The sequence below is a fragment of the Neoarius graeffei genome, chromosome 21, assembly GCF_027579695.1.
Source record: "Neoarius graeffei isolate fNeoGra1 chromosome 21, fNeoGra1.pri, whole genome shotgun sequence".
Taxonomy (NCBI): Eukaryota; Metazoa; Chordata; class Actinopteri; order Siluriformes; family Ariidae; genus Neoarius; species Neoarius graeffei.
Window position 1 is genome coordinate 36,941,417 of NC_083589.1, and position 18,912 is coordinate 36,960,328.

Consider the following 18,912-nt stretch of genomic DNA (forward strand, 5'->3'; position numbering starts at 1 on the left):
ATTTGGTTGATGCGCTCACATCAATATAGTGGCGTTGGATGCAAATTTGTGTCGAAAGAAAGCAGGAAAGGCGACATCAGAAACGTCAAAGAAATGTTTACGTGTTGGAGGAAAAATAGGTGATGTGGAAACATAGACATGAGTCTGGTGGCCTGGGAAAACCTTTCACCTAATCAGTGTCGGAGATGAGGAATTCTAAGCAGATCGTCACCGGACAGACGAGTCTGAAATGTTGTCGTCTGTCCAAATTTCAGCCTGTCCGATTGACGGGCCACAGGCCCAGAACAATAAAGCTGAAGGGCTTCTGATGCTTCTCAGCTATTTCCAGGCACGTTTTTGTGATCTTCAAAGGCCAAATTACACTACAAATTGAATACAGTTCACAAGAAAATGTCAGAATATTCAAGAAAAACATGCTTCAAGTGCTACCCAAGAAAACAGTAGCACATCCAGGTCAATTTCATGTCTAGAAGAAAGTATGGCGGGCCAAGGATGTTCCAGTTGGTTACAACTTACTGGTCCTCATATATAGGTACTACAATAACACTCAGGAAACATTAGGGGTGTTCACATGGCACATATTAGCTCCGGTGTAGCCCCACTTGCGGTCACACAGTAGTTTTTGCGACCGTGCTATACGATAGTAATAATGCAGAAATTAAATATGCGCATGGGTGAAAATGTACTTCCTTTTCCTGGTTGTCATGGCATCACCAAGCGCCGGGAAAACAACGTGGATGAAGACACCAGTGTTGCCGGATACTGCTGATGTTTTCCAGCCCAAAATATGTTCAAATCCGCCAAAATGCACTTAAAACCGCCCAATCTGGCAACACTGGAAGACACACAGTTCTGTTGTTGTTGATATTTGCCATTTTGGAAGCGCAAAATACCAGGATGCAAATTATGCAATGCCCGTATGTAATCAACTCTCCTCACGCGTAGCGAGTCTACCCCTGTAGCGTTCAGACGTCCCATTTTATATCAGTGCTGCCCCGCAAACTAGCATTTACTCCGGAGTAAATTTCTTAAACCACCTCCCGAGCAGGGTTAGATTTGCACCGGTTTAAGCAGCTTTCAGGGGCTACACCGGTATAACTTTGTACCGTGTGAACGCTCTACCGGGGCAGCCCCGGTGCTACACCGGAGTAAAAGTTGCCGTGTGAACACCCCTATTGTCAACAATGACTGACTATTTTATACTATGTTTATAATAAGCCTATCCCTGTGTCCGAAATCGCTCACTCATTCACTCCTCCCTATATAGGGAATTACTCTATAGAGGACTATATGGTGAACTGATTGGTAAAATGGAGGAAATAAAAGCTTTCAAACACTAGTCCGTCGCGCTGGTATTTACGTCATTACTGTCACACAATTAAAACGTGCCAGATCAGTCGGATGGTGGGTTTTCAAAATAATAAATACATGCGTGTATTTTTGTGATAAATCCATATTATACTGAGCGCATTTCCCATATTAATCAATACAAAGTACCTGCATCTTTCAGTTCTTTTAAATCAAGGCTGAATACTTTCTTCTTTGCCGCTGCCTTTTATTAAATCAAATTTGAGACTTTTAATTTGATTTCTTTTAGCGCAACTGCAATGCATGATGGGATATATTGCTTTGGTTAGTGACCATCGGTTGTACACTACTTTTCGTGATGCATTGTGGGATACTTTGAGTGCACTATATACACATATATATATATATATATATATATATATATATATATATATATATATATATATATATATGTCTTTATTTCGTACTCTAAGTACAACTAACAGCAACATAAAAATTAAAAGTAGAAAAGAACAGTTAACAAATTTCAAGCTATCATTTTACACATATATTATTCATAACATAATCACACATTTCCCTCGAGAAACCTGGTATGACCACAGATTGAGAGGACATATCATGATACACGCTGACAATAGAACTCTGGTCAGCTGTTAACTCGTATGCATTGTGTATCCGACGGATATTCAACAACAAATCATCATTAAAATTAGTTTCCTATGCATAACGAAGATGAGCAATGTTTCTACCAAGTGGAGACATAGCACATGAATGAGCAACCTTTGCAATGTACGAAACAACAGGGTTTACATGATAAAACATATTATACAAAAATCTGAGGGACTTGATTTGCAGTTGGACAGAAATATGCAGTTGATTAGTTATTGGTCCTAATAACCAGCAATGTGTATGCTACGGTAAACATAAAAGTTTCCTCAAAGCCTTGTTCCATTGAACACAACAAGATTTAAAACCAGTTGACGAAAAGTCCCACAACTGAGATCCATAAAAAGAACAACAAAAGGTGCGGAACAGATACACAATATTAGATGTTTGCAGTTTACCATATAATACAACCAGTTTATTTACAGCAGCATTAAAAACACCTTTCTTCACAGTGCAGTCGCGGTTGTCCCGCAGGTCAGAGTCCACATAGTGACCAAGGTGTTTCACATAATCAACCCACTCGATCACAGATCCATCCAGATAAACCTTTTCATTACCCTTCACATTTGATCCAAATTTTATACAGGCAGTTTTCTTAGCATTTAAACATCTCATCTTGTTGTCTCTAGCCGCTTTATCCTTCTACAGGGTCGCAGGCAAGCTGGAGCCTATCCCAGCTGACTACGGGCGAAAGGCGGGGTACACCCTGGACAAGTGGCCAGGTCATCACAGGGCTGACACATAGACACAGACAACCATTCACATTCACACCTACGGTCAATTTAGAGTCACCAGTTAACCTAACCTGCATGTCTTTGGACTGTGGGGGAAACCGGAGCACCCGGAGGAAACCCACACGGACACGGGGAGAACATGCAAACTCCACACAGAAAGGCCCTCGCCAGCCCCGGGGCTCGAACCCAGGACCTTCTTGCTGTGAGACGACAGCGCTAACCACTACACCACCGTGCCGCCCGCATTTAAACATATGTTATATTTGACAGCAAATGTGCTACATATGATTAACATTTCATTAAGTGCCTTTAGACTGGGGCTGAGCAGCGTCAAGTCGTCAGCGTAGCCCAGAACGCCGACGTAATGACGCCCAACATGACAGCCTATACCAGACCGCTCCAATGTCACAATTAGTTCATCTATATACACTATAAACAAGATGGGTGACAATACCCCACCTTGTTTGACACCATTAGATACGGTAAAACATCTGGATGTACATGCATCCCAGCAGACACATACCCGCTGACGAGTGTATCCGTCCAGCAAGAGGCGAATAACAGGCAGAGGTAAGCCACGAGTGATCAACAGTGTGAACAATTTACCGTAATGGACTTTGTCAAATGCCGTACTTGCATCCAGTAAACAACTGTAGACATCGCTATTTCTACGTATATAATCGTCGACAGTTTCTATATATACAGCTGTACACAAAGTTGTGGACAGACCAGCTTTGAAACCGAATTGCAAGTCGGATGTATGCAGAAGTCTGCTATATATGTCAATAATAACCATATCCAAAACTTTACACAAGGCACAACACAAAGCAATACCACGATAGTTATCTGCAGAACACAGCGAAGCTCTAAGATCTTCGGGTGTAATAATCCTCACTAAGGTTTCAGACAGCACTACAAAATGGCGTCCTCACTATATAGTGCCCTGTATAGTGAGTAGGGAGCGATTTCGGACACAGGGTATAAGAAATTTAGTAATGAACAATACAGTTATTCTTACATCATAGTTAAAATTTTGAGTCCGAGATTCCAAGTAACTTTGGAACAAGCCGGTTTTTAAAATGACTCACAACTATATATGGTGATATCATGTGGCACTGAGACCAAAATCTGCTGCACTAGAACTTAGAAAATAGAAGAAAACACCGCGAAAGAGAAACGAATCGAAACCGAAAGAGTGAAAGTGATCATCTCGCTGTTACCATGGGAATAGGCTTTTATGAATGCGGAAGTGCGTGCTCAGCGCTCCGACTCTGGTGTGACTGAGTTAGGGGACAAGTTTTATGTTTCGTCTAATTTAGGTAATTTAAAAAACCTAATATTATTTGGCAGTGGGCACACAGGAAAGTGTAAAGTATAAAGTTTCTGTCAATATGCTGATCATGCTTGTATGGTAAAAGCTCGCAAATACACTCATCGAAATACATGACCTACTCACTCTGAACCTGCCGAGCTTCGCCGGAGAAGCTCTCGACCCCAAAGGTGATGGGAAAAAAAAACGCTTTTTTAAGGTCCAAAACCTGTAGTCATCTGTTTTTCTTTGAACATTAGTGGTAAACCTACCCAGCTGATAACCGCATCGTGTGGTGGCCTGCCCGAATGCACTCCGACTCGCTCATGAGAGGCGACTTGTCATTCTTCGAGAGCGTCCGCGATCAGCCAGTCACAGGCCGTGTTACGACATGATGCATTCATCCAGTGGAACATTTGGAAGAAAATTCGAAGTTGATTAGACCCATATCTTTACAATTCTTCATGGGCCATCCGGTTTGATGATTTTAAAATATAGACGGACACGTTCGGATTATTTTTTATCACCCATCCAGTCCGACGCTTTTGAAATGCAGATGGACAAATGCGCAAATTCCCGGTCAGTGTCCCCGGTCCGGCCTTATTTCCCACACTGCCTAATGATGTGAACAGATTGTACAAGATTATATGGAAAATACACTCACCGTCTACTTGAGTAGGAGCATCTGTAACCCTGCTCATATGCAAATTTCTGATAATCATGTGGCAGCAGTGCATAAAATCATGGAGATACAAGTCAAGAGCTTCCGTTCATTTTCACATCGAACATCAGATTGGGGGAAAACGTGATCTCTGTTGCCCCTTTTCCACCAAAGCAGTTCCAGGGCTGGTTCGGGGCCAGTGCTTAGTTTGGAACCGGGTTTTCTGTTTCCACTGACGACGAACTGGCTCTGGGGCCAGAAAAACCGGTTCCAGGCTAGCACCAACTCTCTGCTGGGCCAGAGGAAAGAACCACTTATGTCAGCAGGGGGCGGAGTTGTTAAGACCAACAACAATAACAAGATCGCGAAAGATCGCCATTTTTAAGCGACGAGAAGCATCAGCTGTACAAACGCGAAGTCAGCCATTATTATTATTATTATTATTATTATTGTTGTTGTTGCTGATGCTTCTTCCGTGTTGTTTTTGCTTCGATATTCGCGCCAAGGTTTATGAAAACGTAACGACGTAACTGACATATACTGTACAGTGACGTAATGACGTGTCTCCCCTTAGCACCGTGAGCTATGGAAAAGCAAACTGGTTCTCAGCTGGCTCGCAAGTTAAACGAGTTGTGAACCAGCACCAGCACTGGCCCCGAACCAGCCCTGGAACTGATTTGGTGGAAAAGGGGTGTGTGACTCTGACTATGGCATGGCTCTTGGTACCAGATTGGTAGCCTGGGCCCGCCCATCCTAAGCGTGACACAACACGAGGGCCTGTTGCGAGCTTAGTCTGGCCAGGCAAGCTATCTCCAGCTCTTCCAAGCTCCCGAAAAATCGGGAGCCAATCAACTTTGAGCATCTCCAACGGCCCTGGGTAGAGGCATGTTCAAGGCAGTGACGTAGTAGAACTGCAACCGGAAGCCATAGATTGTTTACAGAATCTATGCCGGAAGCGCTTCATTCACTAGAAACATTACGAACATGGAGCAAGTTCTCATTGAAAACGGAGCAAAGAGCAGCCCTGGAGGTATTTATTGAAAGGAAGGACGTTTTCGCCTTGCTCCCGACCGGCTTCGCTAAGAGTTTAATCTACCAGTTAGCCCCGTCGCGTCGCATACGTCAGAGGAAAGAGTGATGTGATTGGTTTAAGCTTCGTCACAGCCTTTTCTGGCTTCGACCAGTAGCAAACTGAGGCATTTCAGGGAGGCGGGTCAACCACGGGCTCTGGGAAACGGTTGAGCTTAATATCTTTGCCAGACCAAATGCTCGCAGAGCTTTGAAGTCACGTTAGCCAGACTACCAGATTGGCTACTTTGAGTATTCTGGGATTGTACTGCTCTCTTGGGACGTTCATACACTACAGTCTGGAGAGTTTTTATAGAATGGTGTGAAAATCAACAACAACAACAACAACAACAAACCCTCGAGTGAGTGGCAGTTCTTTGGACTGAAACACCTTATTGATGCGAGAGGTCAGTAGAGAATGACCAGGCTGCTTCATGCTGACAGAAAGCCTACAGCAACTGAGAGAGAGAGAGAGAGAGATATGATTGATTGATTGATTGATTGACTTTATTGATCCCAAGCTGGGAAATTGTTGCAGTAAGTTTTCAGACATGCGAAAAGAATAAGACGCATTGTCCAACATAGAATAAAAAAAAAGATTCCAAGAACAAGCTGACTATACAGTATACAGATGAAAATGTAGCGATTAAAAAAAAAAATCTATATATGTGCTTTGTACCTATGAATGTGCATTAATAGTGCTAATAACAAAAATTGTGATAAATGAAGATTTAAAAAAAAGGCAAGCGTGACAGATTGAATGGAAGATAGATAGATAAATAAAAACAAATAAACTCTAATGGTGTAAAAGTGACTAACGACAGTAAACAAACAAGTTCTGGCGGTACAATAGTTACGGAGGACCAGGGTCGTAAACAGGACGATACAGTAGGAGTAATCACTCTTTACAACCATGGGAAGCAGAAAAGCATCTCATGCACAACGTGTTGATGTGGATGGGCGACAACAGCAGAAGACCACGTTTGGTTCCACGCCGATGAGCCCAGAGCATGAATCCGAAACTCAGAAAAGCATAAACTGGTCTTTTTGGTGACCAGTTTAGATTTTTTTTTTTTTTAAGGCCCTTCGCCCCCTGCGGAGCATCGGCCATCGACGAGCTTCCTCAATCGCACCCGGTCCTGGGCCCTCCTACACAGCTCTGTCCAACTTAACCCTTCAACTCTCAACTCGTTGTTGAGCTCCCTCCTCCAGCTATTTCTTGGACGCCCTCTCTTCCTTTTCCCCTGGGGGTTCCATGCAAGGGCATGTCGCGTGGTGGTGTTCGCCGGCTTCCGTAACGTGTGGCCTATCCATCCCCACTTCCTCCCTCTTATTTGCAACTCTGTTGGCTCTTCTCCTGCCCACTCCCATACTTGCTCATTCATTCAGTGATTTTGCTATGTCAATTTTTTTTTCTTTGTCTGCATGGTAGTCTGGGAAAACAAGCCAAAATTAGATTTTCTTTCTCTCTCTCTCTCTCTCTCTCTCTCTCTCTCTCTCTCTCTCTCTCTAAAACTGACAGATCTTCCTGAACTGAATGAAACATGCTTATTTTTTGCATTTATCTCAGTAAATCAAGTTTTAATGTTTGAAATGATGGTTGAAAGTGAAAAGGGAGACCCCTTTTTGTTCGTTGAAGCTTTCCAGATGCCTTTCTGACCTTTTAAAGGGTGTCTCCATGGTGCGTTTTTCTCATCTCATCTCATCTCATTATCTCTAGCCGCTTTATCCTGTTCTACAGGGTCGCAGGCAAGCTGGAGCCTATCCCAGCTGACTACGGGCGAAAGGCGGGGTACACCCTGGACAAGTCGCCAGGTCATCACAGGGCTGACACATAGACACAGACAACCATTCACACTCACATTCACACCTACGGTCAATTTAGAGTCACCAGTTAACCTAACCTGCATGTCTTTGGACTGTGGGGGAAACCGGAGCACCCGGAGGAAACCCACGCGGACACGGGGAGAACATGCAAACTCCACACAGAAAGGCCCTCGCCGGCCACGGGGCTCGAACCCGGACCTTCTTGCTGTGAGGCGACAGCGCTAACCACTACACCACCGTGCCGCCGGTGCGTTTTTCTGCTAGTCCTTAATCTTTCTGCTGCTGTGGCTGCATGTGTGTGTTTGTGTGGTGGTGAAACTTGGTGGGATTAGTCTCGAGAGGTGGAAAAGAGAGCCACTAATGCACAACTATACACACAATGGGATAAAACGCAGATAAAAAAAAAATGTTGACAAAATGATAACTTGCTTGATATCGCGGTATTATGATGTCTGCAGGGTTCCACAGTGCATGTTTTGTGCTCCTTTTTGAAAAAATGTTAAATACGGGTTGAAGTCGAACTTATTTTTGCACGCACATAAGGCGTATTTTGATTCCTGCAGCCGACCAGTCTGACTGAATACACTGCCTGGCTAAAAAAAAAAAAAAGTTGCACACTAATATTTCCTTGGGCCGCCTAGAGCTTCGGCTAGGATGAGTATTCACCGTGGTATTGGTTCAACAACCTTACGCCCCATCATTTATTTCTGTCCAGAGTTGCAAGCATTTTTCAGTGAGATCTTGTATTAGTGATGAGAGAGTCAAACCATTCCGTAAAGTCTTCCCCAGCACACGGGGTTAAGGTCGGGACTCTGTGGTGGTCAGTTCATGTGTGAAAATGATTCTTCATGCTCTCTTTCACTATTTGAGCCCGATGAATCCCAGCATTGTCGTCCTGAAATATACCCGTGCCATCAGGGAAGAAAACGTCCACTGATCTGATAACCTGGTCATTCAGTACATTCAGATCATCAGCTGACTTCATTTTATTGCCATGTAATATTGCTCAACCTCAGCCTGACCAACTGAAGCAACCCTGGATTGTAGCACTGCCTCCAGAGGCTTGTACAGTGGCCATTATGCACGATGGGTACATCAATTCATGAGCCTTCTTACCCTGACGCGCCCGTCGCTCTTGAATCGGGTAAATCTGGACCCGTCAGACCGCATGACCTTTTTCCATTGCTCCAGAGTCCAATCTTTATGCTCCCTAGCAAACTGAAGCCTTTTCTTTCAGTTAGTCTCACAAATAAGTGGTTTTCTTATGGACACACAGCTGTTTAGTCCCAGTCCTGTGAGTTCTCGACACATTGTGCGTGTGGAGATGAGCTTAGGCCAAGTTTACATTAGATCGTATCTGTCTCGTTTTCTTCGCGGATGCACTGTCCGTTTACATTAAAACGCCTGGAAACGCCGGGAAACGGGAATCCGCCAGGGTCCACGTATTCAATCCAGATCGTGTCTGGTCCGGTGCTGTGTAAACATTGAGAATACGCGGATACGCTGTGCTGAGCTCTAGCTGGCGTCGTCATTGGACAACATCACTGTGACATCCACCTTCCTGATTCGCTGGCGTTGGTCATGTGACGTGACTGCTGAAAAACGGCGCGGACTTCCGCCTTGTATCACCTTTCATTAAAGAGTATAAAAGTATGAAAATACTGCAAATACTGATGCAAATACTGCCCATTGTGTAGTTATGATTGTCTTTAGGCTTGCCATCCTTCCACTTGCAAGTGGTGAGTGACTTGCGCACAGCAGCTCAGTCCCGAATCACTGCTAGTGCGCTTCACTCGCGCGCTCTGTGAGCTGCGCAGGGCCGGAGTGCGCACCCTCCAGAGGGCACTCGCTGTTCAGGGCGGAGTGATTTGGAGCGCAGCCGCTGAGGAGGAAGCGATGAGCCGCACTGACGCATTTCAACTTACGTGCCGAATTAGTCATGTGATTAGCGTATCCGTGTATTGGCGTTGCTGTGTGCACGCTAATCGTTTTAAAAACGTTAATCTGATGATCCGCTGATACGGTCTAATGTAAACCCCACCTTAGTTTCACTGTGAAACACTGCCAATTTTTTAACAATTCAACTACGCCAAGCAATTTAAGTGATCTCTGTCCTCCCCCCCCCAACCACATTTCTTGCCAAAGTTGATGATGGTTCGCTCTGACTGTTCCAGGTGTTAATAGGGCAATTCCAGGAAATGCTCAACCCAAGGGGTGAAAATTCATTTTGTGTATATGGTGTTAAATTTGATTGGGTTATTATTAGTAATGATTGGTTCATTCACTGCAGTCAATATTTTTGTGCTGAACTCGCGTCACATGACTGGCGGCCATTTTGAAATTGGCATATCCAAGCACATACTTTAAAGTGCATATCACGGGTAAATTCAGGAGCAAGATCAATGTAATTCTGCTATTTTATATTAAACTTTGGTCAAATATCTGTAACATTCTGCATTCTCTGCAATTTTTTTTACCTTGCGCAATACCAGAAAAATTCAGTTGAACTCAAGCCATTTGAGGCGAATTGGTCCGCCTCTGAAAAAACTTGGCATTTGGATTTCCCGGGAAACATTGATTTTGGTGACGTCGCGTGCGGGACGCCTCCCTCTGAATCCTACGTCAGCGCTGGTTTATGAGAAAACGACCTGGTGGTTTTCTGCAAATTTCTTCAAGGTTATCGCGTAATTATTAAAATGGTTAACAGATGTATCGTAGGAGGGTGTAGCAACACCAATCATGATGGGATTAGTACTCATCGTTTTCCAAAAGACCGGACAATGAGAGAGAAATGGGAGCGCTTGGTCTACACAGGCTGTGCACTGAAACCGTGCAAAGCTCGCGCAGCCTGCTGGCGCTTCCGCAGGTGACGTCACGAATCTGGCTCCAGACTCCCTTGGGATTTTTCCAGACGCGTTTTGTTATTTTATTTTTTTCTGCTGTAGACAGATGGCCTTGGGCAAAATTACCCTTCTGGATGAGTGTGTAAAGGGACATACTTTCATATAAAAAACCCCCCACAAAATTGGTCCAGAATATGCACTTTAAACCCAAAACTAAAGCTGGGCATACACTGTGCGATTTTTGGCCCGATTGTGACACAATTTTCACTCGTGCGACTATTTTGGAGATCGGGCCGAGTTTTGGCTCAATCGTGCGTCTCGGATCGTGTAGTATACATGGGGTAACGACAAGCGATTAACACCTCACAACCTCCTCCCGATCGATCGGATGAAAATCAAACCTGTTTGAAATCCTGAGCATCGCATCCGAGCATCGGATCGTATAGTGTGAGAACAGGAATCGTAAGCTGCGTGCAGTTTACCCCTGCGATTCACTCGTACAGTGTGAGCAGCAGCTGAATACTGCGATTGAAAAAATCGCACAGTGTATGCCCAGCTTAACAGACACAAAGAAGCACTCAAACTGCTGTCAGAAGTCCTCACCAGATAAGTTAAACTGTGTTTTATATCAAATGGACCTTATTCTTTACATTTCCATGAAAAAATTGATTCCATTGAGTAATTATCACAGCTTTGGGGCCTTTTAGATCTCACAAGTAGCTTTGTTCACTGATTGATATTATGACTAAGAAAGATAAAATTACCACATTTCGTCTCTCTCTCTCTGTACATCAAATCATATGTAAATTTAGAAAGTGTTGCGTCAGTTACCAAGAAAGTTGCATCAGTTACTGTACATTCCATGAGCTCAACCGTCCGTTCTCAACATTTTTCATCATTTATTTCTTTCATTGTATACTATGGCATGTTAAAAGCAAAGTTGGAAAAAACGTTAATAAAATTTGCAACAAGTTTCACAGAAATTGGCGTTTGTACTTGTGTGTTCACAGTTGTCGAATTCTCCAAGTTGCGTCAGTTACCAATGTTATCTGCATGCCACTAAATAAATTATTCATATCTAGGAAGAACTCTGTGTTGTCCAAGATGGCCTTTGGGCCTCAAGTCATCATACATTTGTTTTGAGTTTGGTTTTCTACAATAGCCACACAGTTTAATTTTAAACCCTCTGAATGTTGCGTCAGTCACCCTTAGAATTGCCCAATAACGTGTTCGCCAATTTTTTTTAACCCAACTCCAGTCATTTCCGCAATCTCCTTAGTTGTTTTCTTTGCTTGATGCAGACCAATAATTTGACCTTTCTGAAACACAGTAATATCTTTTCCACGACAACAGGATACGTCTTCCAGCATGGTTGTTGAAGAAAGGAGAAGCTACTCACTGCATCAGTTAGGGTTAAAAGAATTGTTGCCAACTGAAACATGTTAATCACTGCAGTAATTTTCCAATCAAACGGTCTTAAGTATTTGCTTATTTAAATTGAAATGGCGGCTTTTTTTTTTTGGTCAGGCAGTGTATATAAGGGGGGGGGGAAACCATTTCAGGATGTGCTGTTGTTGGAAAATAATCAGCAAGTGTGACGTGTGAAGTTTTCTATTAAGTGTGCCCTGAAGTACTTTCTTCCTCTTGTACTACAGAAGATTGTTAATGCTAGCTTTTTTTTTTATGAAAGTACATCACCTGGTATGTTCATTTTATCCATTTATAGTTCTGTTTAATGGTATGGAGCCTCCACAAAACCAGTGATTCCCAACCACTGTGCCACGGCACATTATTGTGCCGTGAGAGATCATCAGGTGTACCATGGGAAATTATCCAATTTCACTTAATTGTTCTGAAAATTATTTATTTACTGCAAATAATTTGTCTTCGTTCGTCTATGCCAGTGATGTATAGTGACAGGCAGAACAATTAAATACTCGTCCACTAGATGGCAGCAGGTAGCTAATTACCCTGCGTATCTACCTGTTGCCATTCAAACAATAGAATTAGTAATGCTTCGGGTATGATAGCGATGGATAAATATTTGAAAAGAAAAAGTACACAACCCAAACTGGGTCCTGACCCAGATGAAGGCCCTAGTATGAGTAGAGGTTAGAAGAAAGCAAAAAGTGATTTTCCACAACCTACCTATGCGAGCTGGGCTTTTCAAGCATGACTGCTATAAAAACTAAAAAAGGAGAGAGACTCAGAGATGTTGAGGAAGATCTTCGGGTGTGTCTTTCTTCAATTCCTGTGTGTATATCAGCTTTGTGTTCAACTAAACAGGCCCAGGTTTCACAGAGTAAGTAAATTGTGAGTAAATTGAGACTAGATGAACATTATATATCCTTTTTGTGATATCTTTGTTTGGTGGTGTGCCATGGGATTTTTTGAATGTAAAATATGTGCCGTGGCTCAAGAAAGATTGGGAAACACTGCACGAAACGAATGAGTTCCTGTCAATCACTGACGTTATAGCAGCTATAAACGGTCATTCCATCACATTCTCTTGAAGTTCACAAAATGCAAAGTCTTCTAAAGTGTGTTAAACTTGGATGTGGTGGAAAACCTAAAATGTATCCCGAGTGAGCAAGCCAGAAGCGAGACAGGCAAGGAAACCCTCCCTGAGAGTTAATGACCGGCTTTGACCTTCATGAAGCGCTGGGACTGGACACTCCCTTCCATAAATGTTCAGTCAGTTCATCCTTTTCCAAAGCTTCATCGTATAAACCTGTCGTTTGAGTTCTAGCTGATGCTACTGTCAGAGGTGCTGGCGTAGAAAAGTATTCAAGACCTTCTGACCGATCAGATTTGAAAATTCTGCAATGCCTTGCTGCTGTTGTAGCAGTTGTTCGTCGTCGCCGCTCGCGTGGCCGCGTTTTTCGTTCAGAGCCGTCTCATGAGCTTGAATTGGAAAACGGACAACGACAGCACGAATGTGATCAAGGTGAAGCAACACAATGTTCTGTCTGAAGTGTGCAGTCTTCAGTTAGTGGTTCCATCTACGTATGAGAAAGGGGTCAATAATCAAGTCGTCGTCTTCGCGAGTTCCTTTACAGGAAATTGAATGAATAATAAAAGCAATTGTGTTGTAAAATTAAAAAAAGAATTCTTTGTTTGCACTTTTATGTGGCGTGAAAGCAAACGTAAAGCTGCTGAATGTACAGTACCTGGGCTGTAATTGGTGTAAGGAGTCCTGTAGGATAGGGCTGACATGATGAGGGCTGTGTGTCAGCTCAGCCTCATGCTAAGAGGCTTCTCCCGTGGCAGGTGGGTCGCGCTGTGCCATGTAGCGCACTGCGGTGGCACACTGATTGATGTGTTGCCAGTCTGCGACTATAATGAAGCAGAGATTTGATATTCTGGCCCTGCTCTCGTGTCAGTGTGTGGTCTCTGGACGCGCACACACAGAGACGTGCAAACATCCAATTCACCTGTCTGACCTTCATTTCCCTACGGCACACTCATCTGTCATTTTGACGAGAACCCAAGTCTATACTCAATCAAATCCCATCGATCCGTGCTATTGAACTCGTCGTGGTTTCCGATGTGACTTCATTTATCCGAGCGTGTCTCTGAGCATCGTGTGTGTATCTGTGAGGATCGGCGCGATCTCAAACAGCTGGAAATCATCCTTAAACAAGAGTGATGGTTGACTGGGCGGCGACGGGGGCTCGGTGAAGGCGGCAGAACGTGGTGTCAATGTTTGAACTGTTCCTTTAATGTACAATCGATTCCCTGTCCTGCTGACTGCACACAAAGCACAACCTTGCCCCTCCTCAGCCCCCCCATCCACTGTCCCTCGTCTTCCACAGGAACCTGCTCAAGTGCTCCTCTAAGTAGAAATCATTTTTGCTTTGTCAGTTCCTTGCTCGAAAAATAAAGATTTCATTTACTTCCAAAATTGATTCCTTAAACCCTTTTTTTCAGGAAGAGAAAGAAAAAGAGAGAGGGAGGGGGGGGGAAGAAACAATTGGCTGTTTTACTGGAGTTCAGCATTTAGCACTTGGCAGGAGCAGAGTTGCTCCGAGAGTGGAGATGGCAGGGGAAATCACCAGTGCTTCTGCAGCCCATCACCGAGGGCCTGCACTTGAGCGTGGTTTTATTTTCAACACCCCAAACGTGCACAATTTGGTTAAGGAGCATTTTTTAAAAAATTATTATTATTATTACGACTGCTCTCCATGCACTGAGACAACAAATAAAACTACATAAGGGGTGTTCACATGGCACATATTTGCATCGATGCTGCACCGATGTATTTTGTTGCGATATATCTTACACCGGTGTAAATTTTGTGGAGCGTTCACACGTCACAAACCTGCTTACTAGAGAGAAGCGTGTTAGCACCGGTGCAGCCCCACTTGCGTTCACACGGCAGTTTTTGCGACCGTGCTATACGATAGTAATAATGCGGAAATGAAATATGCGCATGGGTGAAAATGTACTTCCTTTTCCCGGTTGTCATGGCATCACCAAGCGCCGGGAAAACAACGTGGATGAAGACACCAGTGTTGCCGGATACTGCTGACGTTTTCCAGCCCAAAAAATGTTCAAATCCGTCAAAATGCACTGAAAACCACCCAATCTGGCAACGCTGGAAGTTCTGTTGTTGTTGATATTCGCCATTTTGGAAGCGCAAAATAGCAGGATGCAAATTATGCAATGCCCGTATGTAATCAACTCTCCTCACGCGTAGCGAGTCTACCCCTGTAGCGTTCAGACGTCCCATTTTATATCGGTGCTGCCCCGCAAACTAGCATTTACTCCGGAGTAAATTTCTTAAACCACCTCCCGAGCAGGGTTAGATTTGCACCGGTTTAAGCAGCTTTCAGGGGCTACACCGGTATAACTTTGTACCGTGTGAACGCTCTACCGGGGCAGCCCCGGTGCTACACCGGAGTAAAAGTTGCCGTGTGAACACCCCTATTGACACTGTGACTGAAGTCACATTATTATTATTATAATAGCCCTGCTTCGGGGGGGGGGGTTATACTGGTTTCCCTCTGTCCGTCCGTATCTCCGTCCATCCGAAACACCCTTTTTCTCAGTAACTATAAATCACAACTGCTTGATATTTAGTAGCGAGCTTCAGCTTGGGGTTCTATACCATGTATACCGTTTTCAGATCTGTCCCACATCAACTTCCTGTTTACCGACAGAATGTATTTACGAAACCTATAGCATGGATTTACAGAATTTTCATAACATTTTTCTCAGCAACTACAAATCACACCTGCTTGATATTTGGTACCGAGCTTCAGCTTGGGGTTCTATACCATGTTTACCGTTTTCAAGTCTGTCGCACATCGACTTCCTGTTTACCGACTGAATGTATTTACGAAACATACAGGGTGGATTTTGACGCTATTTCAAAATGACAGTTTACCAGGATGCTATTTGAAATCCCTGGGGAGAGACACTGCGCTTTACTTACTTGTTTCAGGGTTCATTATTTGTTGAAGTCAACATTCATAATAAGTGTCCTATTCCTTGGATTGCTTGTATTCTGATATAAGCGAGAGCGGGGGGTACGCAAGTCAGCAGTAGCTCACAGTAGATCTTGTTTGCGCTAACTGACCTTTGTCAATTGAAGGTCAAGGAAAAGTTGCGCCTTGCCGTCCTGAACAACAAAAAAAAACCGCTGATTTGAAAAAAACATGAAAGTTGACAGAGTTATAAGTGATTGGAAATTAAAAAAAAGCCAGTTTTCATGGATCATTCTGGTTTGGTGATCCAGATCAGCGCCAAAAGTCATAGCAACGTAATTCAGCCCAGAAGTATTCATGTGAAATTTGGTGGTGATTGGTTGAAAACTGAGGGAGAACTAGCGTCCTAAAAACGTTATAATAATAATGAAGTTAAATGATCATGGTAGTCTGAAGGGAGTGAAGAGGAGAATTGCCATGGCAAAAATCTGCAATGACGAACATGACTGAGATATGGAAAGATATAAATCTGTCACAAAAGCCACTAAAATCAGGCTTATGGAAACACTAATATTCTCTGTGATGACTTATGGATGCAAATCTTGGGAATTGAGTCGAGCAGCAAAAGAGCGGATATCATCGTTTGAGTTATGGTGCTGGCGAAGACTCCTGCGTATTTCATGGTGTGGGTGTTAAATGAGATCGGTGTATGAAAGTGATCGCCGTTAAACTGTATTCAGTTGTGCAAACCGACGTATTTTGGTCATCGTTCCAGACGGCAGGGCGACAATCTAGAAAAGATCATTTTGCAAGGAAAAGTGGCTGGTAAGAGGAAGCGCGGCAGGCCAAGGATCAGATTTGCCGATAACATCGAGGAGCTGACAGGCCTTCCAATCAACGAGGCCACGTGATTGGCTGAAGATCGGGAAAGATGGCGAGCTTTGTCGTGAAGAGTCACTATGGGACGGTGACCGGCTTGAAGGACAGTAGTAATAATAAAGTAGAAAGATCCCGAGTGAGAGTCACAATTTGCACCAGCGCTGCTCGCACAAATTCATTAACCCTTGTTGGCCCATCATGGCGTTATAAAGCGAGGTGGTGTAATGGTGAAGACGCAGGACTACCAAGACGCAGGTTCGCTTCTCCGTGCAGTATATATTATTTGGGAAAGTTTTGCTGCAGGTAACTCACTTGAAAATTAGTCAGCCTGTACTGATATTTTACTTGGGGTTCTACTGTTGGTAAAAAAAAAAAATTGTCCAGGGTTCCCACTGGCGCTCGTCACGCTCATCGGTGACAAAGAGAAAATTACTAGCAGTCGTCACAGTGACTAATGTGTTCGTCATCTTTTCCAGAAATCCCTCCATTTGCTGAAATCCAACCGCAGTGAAGAGACTCTCCATATGAGTACTGTGAAAAAGTATTCCCCCCGCTGATTTCTTCCATTTTTGCTTTATCACATTTAAATGTTTTCGGTCATCCAACTAGGTCTAATATAAGATAAAGATAGGAACACTTGTTTTTTTAAAGATTTTTTTTGGGCTTTTTGCACCTTTATTGGATAGGACAGTGTAGAGACAGGCGGCACGGTGGTGTAGTGGTTAGCGCTGTTGCCTCACAGCAAGAAGGTCCTGGGTTCGAGCCCCGGGGCCGGCGAGGGCCTTTCTGTGCGGAGTTTGCATGTTCTCGCCGTGTCCGCGTGGGTTTCCTCCGGGTGCTCCGGTTTCCCCCACAGTCCAAAGACATGCAGGTTAGGTTAACTGGTGACTCTAAATTGACTGTAGGTGTGAATGTGAGTGTGAATGGTTGTCTGTGTCTATGTGTCAGCCCTGTGATGACCTGGCGACTTGTCCAGGGTGTACCCTGCCTTTCGCCCGTAGTCAGCTGGGATAGGCTCCAGCTTGCCTGCGACCCTGTAGAAGGATAAAGCAGCTAGAGATGATGAGATGAGTGTAGAGACAGGAAATGAGCGGGAGAGAGAGAGACGGGGAGGGATCGGGAAATGACCTCAGGCCGGAATCGAACCCGGGTCCCCGGATTTATGGTATGGCGCCTTATCCACCTGAGCCACGACGCCCCCGAGATAGAAACACTTTTAATAAACGGAGTGATCATTTAAAAGCTGCATTTTGTGTTTGCTTGCACTCAAAACCTGTATCACCTGTGTGAAAAAGTAATTGCCCCCTTAAACCTAATAACTGGTTGGGCCACCCTTGTCAACAACAACTGCAATTAAACATTTGCGATAACCTGCAATGAGTCTTTTACATCGCTGCGGAGGAATTTTTGCCCGCTGCTCTTGGCAGAGTTGTTTCAATTCAGCAACATTGGAGGGTTTTTGAGCATGAAGTGCCCATTTAAGGTATTGCCACAGCATCTCAACTGGATTCAAGTCAGGACTTTGACTAGGCCACTACAAAACGATAACTGAGGTGGACTTGCTTGTGTGCTTCAGATCATTGTCCTGCTGAATAACCCAGCTGCACTTGAGTTTTCAGTCACGAACTGATGGGCGGACATTCTCCTTCAGGATTTTCTGGTAGAGAGCAGAATTAATGGTTCCATCAACTGTGGCAAGTCGTCCAGGTACTGAAGCAGAAAAGCAGCCCCAGACCATCACACTACTAACACCATGTTTGACTGCTGGTATGGTGTTCTTATTTTGGAATGCTGTGTTGGCGTTACGCCAGATGTACTGGGACTCATGTCGTCCAAAAAAAGTTCTATTTTTGACTCATGAGTCCACAGAATATTATCCCAAAAGTCTTGGGGTTATCAAGATGCTTTTTGGCAAACGTGAGTCGAGCTTTTGTGTTCTTTTTGGTCAGCAGTGGTTTGCACCTTGCAAGTCTCCCATGGATGCCATTTTTGTCCAGTGCCGCCTTTATTGCGGAATCATGAACACTGACCTTAACTGAGGCAAGTGAGGCCTGCATTTCTTTAGATGTTTGTCGGGGTTGTTTTGTGACCTCCTAGATCAGTCGTCGACATGCTCTTGGTTGAATTTTGGAAGGCCAGCCACTCCTGGGAAGGTTTGCCACTGTTACGAGTGTTTTTTTCCATTTGT

The 18,912-nt window shown here is 44.0% G+C and overlaps 1 protein-coding gene across 3 annotated transcripts in view; it reads left to right on the forward strand.

Annotated features, from left to right (window-relative positions):
- tbc1d22a (TBC1 domain family, member 22a) overlaps nucleotides 1-18,912 on the forward strand; it is a 490,669-nt gene that overhangs the window by 124,803 nt on the left and 346,954 nt on the right. The window lies entirely within an intron of this gene.